Genomic DNA, 8,460 nt, shown 5'->3' with positions numbered 1-8,460 from the left:
CTTCAAGGACAGCTCCGACCCTTACGCCCTATAGTGTGATCCCAAACCAACGCCATTTGCAACTTCAGTCGCGTCAGGAGAGATCTCATTAGAGAGCAAGGTGGTGGTCTCTTGTGTTTTCTGATGAAAGCTGCTTCTGCTTCGGTGCCAGTGACGGCCGTGTGTTGATTACAAGGAGGCCACATCAGGGCCCCAACCAACCTGTCTGCTGCTAGACTCATTGGAACTAAACCTGGCGTTATGGTCTCGGGTGCGATTTCGGAAGACAGCAGGAGCACTCCCGTGGTTATCCCAAGCACCATGACTACAACACTGTACGTCAATCTGGTGATTCATGCAGCCATTCATGACCAGCGTTCCATGGGGTGTTTTCCAACAGGATAAAACTCGCCCAGTACCAGTGTTCTAATCCAACATGCTCTACAGAATGTCGACATGTTGCCTTTGCCTGCTCGATCACTAAATCTGTCTGCAATCGAGCAGATATCGGACATCATAGGACGACAACTCAGGCGTCATCCGCGAACGGCATCAACCATCCATGTACTGACCGACGAAGTGTTACGGCATGGAACTCCGTCCCATGAACCGACATCCGGCAGCTGTACAACACAATGCATACATGTTTACATGCTTGCATTCAACATTCTGTCACCTACATTGAATATTAATGCACCAGCATTTCACATTTGCAGTGGCTTTTCTCGCATTTACATTAAGCAATGTTAATCACTTAAATGTGTTACCTTCACAAATGTATTCCCGAAATTTCACTATGGCAATTATTTTTTGGTGTTGCGATTTTTTTCCGTCAGTGTACATTGCTGGCTCATAAAACTGCAACAGCAGGGAAGATCGTAAGTAACGATATTTAACATATGTAGTGTTTATAGTAAGACGAATGTGTGCCGCGCGCGTGCAACTAGTATCGATAGTATCTGCGCTAGTTATGCCTGTCGCCCGTTGCTAGGAGACCAGGAGTAGGAGTAAACGGCGTCGCAAGGTATATTATACACGTACAGTAGGTCCGAGCTCGGCTTGTTACAAGAAGCGCTAGCTCGCAGTAGCGGCAGTCGGAGGTCCGTGTTGACTAAGTAAGTGCGAGTGCTCCACGTTGGCCGAACATTGCTGGAAGACGGTAACCTCACCTGGGGAATACTATCGGCGCCGCCACGCCGGTAGGGAACTTGACTGTAATCTATTCAACTCTTGAAGGAAGCGAGTCTGCTTGGGGAATTGTTGCTGCCCATATTGTGGACTATAGAGACATCTTTTGCTCATAGGCATTAACTTTGTGCTCTTTTGCGACATCTTGATTCCCTCCGCCCATGCTTGGTATCTGTCATTACTCAAGCATGGTGTTGTGCTCTAAGGTTCAAAAATGGCTCTGAGCACTATGGGACTCAACTGCTGAGGTCATAAGTCCCCTGGAACTTAGAACTACTTAAACCTAACTAACCTAAGGACAACACACACATCCATGCCCGAGGCAGGATTCGAACCTGCGACCGTAGCGGTCGCGCGGTTCCAGACTGTAGCGCCAGAACCGCTCGGCCACCAGCGGCCGGCTGTGCTCTAAGGACGAGCGTCTTGTTACGAGAGTTTGCGCAAATTGTTGCAAGTGTGCGTAAAATTTATTCACTTTTCTGATTGGCGTAAGCACTAACATTCTGTACATTTCTTTTCCAGATTTTTAAAAACTGTTACATTTGGGTGTTTTCTTTAAGGTGCTTGTATTTTATTGCCTTGCATTTTAACGAAAGTAGCCAGATTAGCCATTTCTGCTCATACTGGCATTTCATTTAAATTTAGCACTTAATGATGGTCCAATTGATTTTATATTTTGGACCATTGAAGCTTCTGTACTAGACTATACCTAAATTGGATGATGTTTAATCCTATTCATGCTCATATACTGCAAATTTTCCATTATTTAATGAATCATTTGTCAGCAACTCTACTGCGACATTCACCAAATAGTTCTGTAATGCCACTGATAAAAATTACTTACTTTGGTAAGGAAACTGCCCAACCTCTGGTCCGTGTTACTTATCATTTGCTGCCCTGCAAAACTAGCAACCTGAGTGATATTATTTGCCGTGTCCGTATTTACCTTGCTGTCCTCTGTGCCTAGCAGATTCTGTCTCTGATCGCTACTGCCGGTGTTTGCTTCCTTGTCGCCCGGAGGCTGGGACCTTACATCATTTGAAGATTTTCAGCTATCAAAATTGTATGGTATTATATGAAACGTTTTTCTTTAAATGTTTAAATAAAGAAACGTCGCTTACAGTCAACCAGTAATGTAAATTCTGCGGTGTCAGTGTGGCAGATTGCTAACCGAAGGGGCCTGGGTTAGATTTCCGGTCGGAGTGGAGATTTTCTCCGCTCGGGTACTGGTTGCTAAGTTGTCCTTATCTACGTACTGTCATAAGCGGCATAGAGATTCATGGCGTTACAAGAAAAGTCTAACTAGGACTACATAACTTCTCCTCAGGGTACAGCTACATCCCAATCAATATTCTGAATTGGCGAAACGAATTGTTGTATCTGCCACTGTTAAGATTGCCAATAAATAAATGAATAAGTGAATAAAAACACGCATCGCATTGAGTAAGACTCCTCCAACCTCAATTTTCTCGATTTCGTAAGCGTATGAAAGCTGTTGGAATCCCAACCAACGCGAGCAGTTACATCACTGAACAACAAACCGCAGTCTCGATGGACTACAACCCTGCCGCTGTTGAAGTCCGACACGTGGTTGTGGCAGTTGCTTCATCTTAGAAGAGGCATAACACGAACATCTCACAAACAATGTACTTCCAAATGGGATTTCTGAGTGAAAAGTGCTTTGCATAATCTTTGATACCAACAGAATGAAGATTTGGAGATGATGTTACTCGTATGTACATTGTGCTGCTGCGTGGGAATGCTAATCATTTGGAAATACAAGCATATGGTCCACTTCAAGCCAGTTTGATGTTTGTTGCATGTCGTCTTCATAGCGCTTCAATTTTAATGCCTCGCCATGTTTATCACGCGTACCATAAAAATTTTCTGTGTATCTACTCCGCGTATCGCTATGTAAGTAGTTACTGTCTCTCAAATAACCTGTCAAATATTGTTCTTGTTCTGGTCTTGTCTAAAGACTGAACTGTATGTAGCTCTCCTACGTACATTCCATCACCTCGGCTGATACAGCAACCAGTGTAACCGGAGATCTAAATAATTTAGTTCGTTTGAGTCATCCATGATTTCGTTTGTAAATGACATTTCCGGATGCACTTCTTTAGTCCAGAAATTGTATAAAGAAAAGAAACTGAAATGAATGCTTCGTTTACAATCGAACATTAAAAACAGAGGTACAGTGGATCCCCTCTTCTTGGGAACATAGGTCATGATCAAGCCCAGCTTTTTCGGCGTAGAGACGCGCGTATAGCTTTCACTGGTGGTATTAACATAAGAAATCCACTTCCTCATAATAAATAGGTATAGAACAGTATTTATGGTAAGTCAGGGGTTTGCAGACTAGGATGTACCGAATGTAGAGCTGAATATGTTGGACAAACGGGATGAATATTCAAAATCGGGGTTCAGAACACTTGCTCAGAAAAATAGGGCAGATAAAACAACACTCGCCACTTGTAGAACATCTAAAGGCATCAGGCCATTACTCGCCTACTGTTAATAATATGCAAAGTTTCCATTTTACCCATAAATGACGGAAACTCAATTTACTTGAGGAATTTGTGATCACTAAAATCATGTTTTTTGTTGATGGTCTGAATTTTATGTGCTGGGGGAGGAGAGATTGGACAGTCACTTCGACGAAACATCCCCCGGAGTGATTTAGAGTGGAAGAACCACATTAAACTAGTCGCAGGAAAGGCGGATGCCAGAATGAGATTCATTGGAAGATTTCTCACTGAATGTAAATCATCAAGAAAGGAGGTAGCTTAATCGCAGTGGTCCACCTCTGGCCCTTATGCAAGGAGTTACCGGCTTGGTCTCGGTTGACAGCGTTGTTGGGTGTTATCCTGAGGGTTACAGAGTGTCGAGCTTTGGCACGAACTCAGGGAGTAGCTGGTGGTTCAAGATGTTGATTGCCTTAATAACGGTTAAATATCTAAAGCCCACATCTTACTTGAAATACGATTTTTCTGGTATTTTCAAGAGGACATTATTTTAAATATATCTGAGATTGATCAAGCTGAGCGAGAACTACAAAAAAAGATTCTTAAGATATCATTATCGTAAACATATGCATTATCAAATGGAAAAAAGCTCGACAATTGTTAAATAAATTTTATATTAAAATTTTTTTAACTATGAATGGTGTTGCTGTTGTTACCCTTGGGTTCCCCTTCCCCTCCACGGCCCTTGTGCTGGCCTTTACATTCCCCCTGGTAAAGCCCTTTTCAATAGTTCTTGCCGACGGAGGACGGGAAGCCGTAATGGATGTATGTGATCAGTCCGGCGACGTGCCCACTTCCGGGAAAGATAGGAGCGTTAAAGTTAAACGCTGTTTCCGTTGCGGGGATCCTGGTCATTTTATGAACCGATGTCCAGTGGCACATAAGTCACGTCCGAGCACCTGAGCGATTTGGGGAGCAGTCTTTCATTGATGGATTATGATTGGTACCCTCAGAATCGTAATATTTGCAAACTTCCCGCCTAGAAACAGGTCCGGCAGGGATGTTGTCCTCCCAGTGTAGAGCCTCTTGTGAGACTTTGAAAGTGAGTGTTTTTATACAGGGTTTTTCTTGGTCTTTTCACTTTGTGGTCACGAAGCAGTTATTTTGGGCTGTGATTGGATTTAGCATACTTCCCTAATTTTGAATTGTTTGAAGACAGAATTTTCCTTTATGTTTTGCCGTCAGTAACAATTTAAGTTGTGTCAGTGCATGTCGGTTAAGGGGTTAATGTGGTCTTGAGCCATGACTGTGAATTTCAAGTGGGACACCTTGTGGATGTTTACGCTCAGGTCTTTTTACGGGATCTCCATAAATGCCTTGATCTGTTAACCGACAGACTGGACGTCACTAATACGATCAAATATAGGATGCGTCTCACCGATCACATTCCGGTGCGTTAGTCTCCTTAGCGAATGTCGGTTCCTATAATGAAGATCTTGCGGCAGCCCACCGAGCAGATGCTCCGGGTGTCATTACGCTCTCTAACTCTCCCTACGTTTCACTTCTCTTTTCGGTACCTAAGAGCCAGAGATTATCGGGTATTAAATAAGAAGTTTGTTCTTGGATCAATCCCCTTACCCGACCTGCACCGCTGTTTTACGTGGTTTTCTGTGTCCTACCTTAATGAAGCCTGCCTCAAATACAGTTGACCGACGATTCTAAACACACTATGGCGTTTTGTACTGATTGGAACTGATTTGAATTTAACCACATTCCATTCGACCTATCTACAGGGGAGTAGTCCTTTCTTAAGTTTTGGTTTGTTCTGTCAGTATGTTGATGTCATGGTCGTCTATAGTGCCACCTTCGAACAGCAATTACATCATCTTGAGGAGGTCACGGCTGGGGGGAAGGTAAAGGCCAGGACAAGGGCTGTGGTGTTAAAGGGGAATCCAAGGGTAACAACAGCAACAACACTCGCATTTAAAAAAATTGTAACAAAAAATTTATTTGGCAATTGTCAAGATTACTTAGATATAAATATGTATTTATTATAATGAAATACTGGAAATATTGTTTCTTTCTTTTTTTCTTTTTTTTCATCTTGCTCAATTTGAACAACCTCAGCTACAATTAAAATAATGATCTCTCAAAAAGAAAAAAAATAGCTTCAACAGATTCCAGAAAAATGGTATTTTATGATTGACGTTTGCTACACAAACACTACTGGCAATTAAAATTGCTGCACCATGAAGAAATGCAGATGATAAACGGGTATTCATTGGACAAATATATTATACTATAACTGACATTACATTTTCAGGCAATTTGGGTGCATAGATACTGAGAAACCAGTACCCAGAACAACCACCTCTGGCCGTAATGACGGCCTTGATACGCCTGGGCAATGAGTCAAACAGAGCTTGGATGGCGTGTACAGGTACAGCTGCCCATGCAGCTTCAACAAGATACCACAGTTCTTCAAGACTAGCGACGCGTATTGTGACGAGCCAGTTGCTCGGCCACCACTGACCAGACGTTTTCAGTTGGTGAGAGATCTGGAGAATGTGCTGGCCAGGGTGGCAGTCGAACATTTTCTGTATCCACATAGGCCCGTACAGGACCTGCAACATGCGGTCGCACATTGTTGTTGTTGTTGTGGTCTTCAGTCCTGAGACTGGTTTGATGCAGCTCTCCATGCTACTCTATCCTGTGCAAGCTTCTTCATCTCCCAGTACCTACTGCAACCTACATCCTTCTGAATCTGCTTAGTGTATTGATCTCTTGGTCTCCCTCTACGATTTTTACCCTCCACGCTGCCCTCCAATGCTAAATTTGTGATCCCTTGATGCCTCAAAACATGTCCTACCAACCGATCCCTTCTTCTAGTCAAGTTGTGCCACAAACTTCTCTTCTCCCCAATCCTATTCAATACCTCCTCATTAGTTACGTGATCTACCCACCTTATCTTCAGCATTCTTCTGTAGCACCACATTTCGAAAGCTTCTATTCTCTTCTTGTCCAAACTGGTTATCGTCCATGTTTCACTTCCATACATGGCTACACTCCATACAAATACTTTCAGAAACGACTTCCTGACACTTAAATCTATACTCGATGTTAACAAATTTCTCTTCTTCAGAAACGCTTTCCTTGCCATTGCCAGTCTACATTTTATATCCTCTCTACTTCGACCATCATCAGTTATTTTACTTCCTAAATAGCAAAACTCCTTTACTACTTTAAGTGTCTCATTTCCTAATCTAATCCCCTCAGCATCACCCGATTTAATTTGACTACATTCCATTATCCTCGTTTTGCTTTTGTTGATGTTCATCTTATATCCTCCTTTCAAGACACTGTCCATTCCGTTCAACTGCTCTTCCAAGTCCTTTGCTGTCTCTGACAGAATTACAATGTCATCGGCAAACCTCAAAGTTTTTACTTCTTCTCCATGAATTTTAATACCTACTCCGAATTTTTCTTTTGTTTCCTTTACTGCTTGCTCAATATACAGATTGAATAACATCGGGGAGAGGCTACAACCCTGTCTCACTCCTTTCCCAACCACTGCTTCCCTTTCATGCCCCTCGACTCTTATAACTGCCATCTGGTTTCTGTACAAATTGTAAATAGCCTTTCCCTCTCTGTATTTTACCCCTGCCACCTTCAGAATTTGAAAGAGAGTATTCCAGTTAACGTTGTCAAAAGCTTTCTCTAAGTCTACAAATGCTAGAAACGTAGGTTTGCCTTTTCTTAATCTTACTTCTAAGATAAGTCGTAAGGTTAGTATTGCCTCACGTGTTCCCATATTTCTACGGAATCCAAACTGATCTTCCCCGAGGTCCGCTTCTACCAGTTTTTCCATTCGTCTGTAAAGAATTCGCGTTAGTATTTTGCAGCTGTGACTTATTAAACTGATAGTTCGGTAATTTTCACATCTGTCAACACCTGCTTTCTTTGGGATTGGAATTATTATATTCTTCTTGAAGTCTGTGGGTATTTCGCCTGTCTCATACATCTTGCTTACCAGATGGTAGAGTTTTGTCATGACTGGCTCTCCCAAGGCCATCAGTAATTCTAATGGAATGTTGTCTACTCCCGGGGCCTTGTTTCGACTCAGGTCTTTCAGTGCTCTGTCAAACTCTTCACGCAGTATCTTATCTCCCATTTCATCTTCATCTACATCCCCTTCCATTTCCATAATACTGTCCTCAAGTACATCGCCCTTGTATAAACCCTCTATATACTCCTTCCACCTTTCTGCCTTCCCTTCTTTGCTTAGAACTGGGTTTCCATCTGAGCTCTTGATATTCATACAAGTGGTTCTCTTCTCTCCAAAGGTCTCTTTAATTTTCCTGTAGGCAGTATCTATCTTACCCCTAGTGAGACAAGCCTCTACATCCTTACATTTGTCCTCTAGCCATCCCTGCTTAGCCATTTTGCACTTCCTGTCGATCTCATTTTTGAGACGTTTGTATTCTTTTTTGCCTGCTTCATTTACTGCATTTTTATATTTTCTCCTTTCATCAATTAAATTCAATATATCTTCTGTTACCCAAGGATTTCTATTAGCCCTCGTCTTTTTACCTACTTGATCCTCTGCTGCCTTCACTACTTCATCCCTCAGAGCTACCCATTCTTCTTCTACTGTATTTCTTTCCCCCATTCCTGTCAATTGTTCCCTTATGCTCTCCCTGAAACTCTCTACAACCTCTGGTTCTTTCAGTTTATCCAAGTCCCATCTCCTTAAATTCCCACCTTTTTGCAGTTTCTTCAGTTTCAATCTGCAGCTCATAACCAATAGATTGTGGTCAGAATCCACATC

This window comes from Schistocerca nitens, chromosome 2, assembly GCF_023898315.1.
Source record: "Schistocerca nitens isolate TAMUIC-IGC-003100 chromosome 2, iqSchNite1.1, whole genome shotgun sequence".
In the NCBI taxonomy this organism is placed as follows: Eukaryota; Metazoa; Arthropoda; class Insecta; order Orthoptera; family Acrididae; genus Schistocerca; species Schistocerca nitens.
This window is presented reverse-complemented; position numbering follows the sequence as displayed.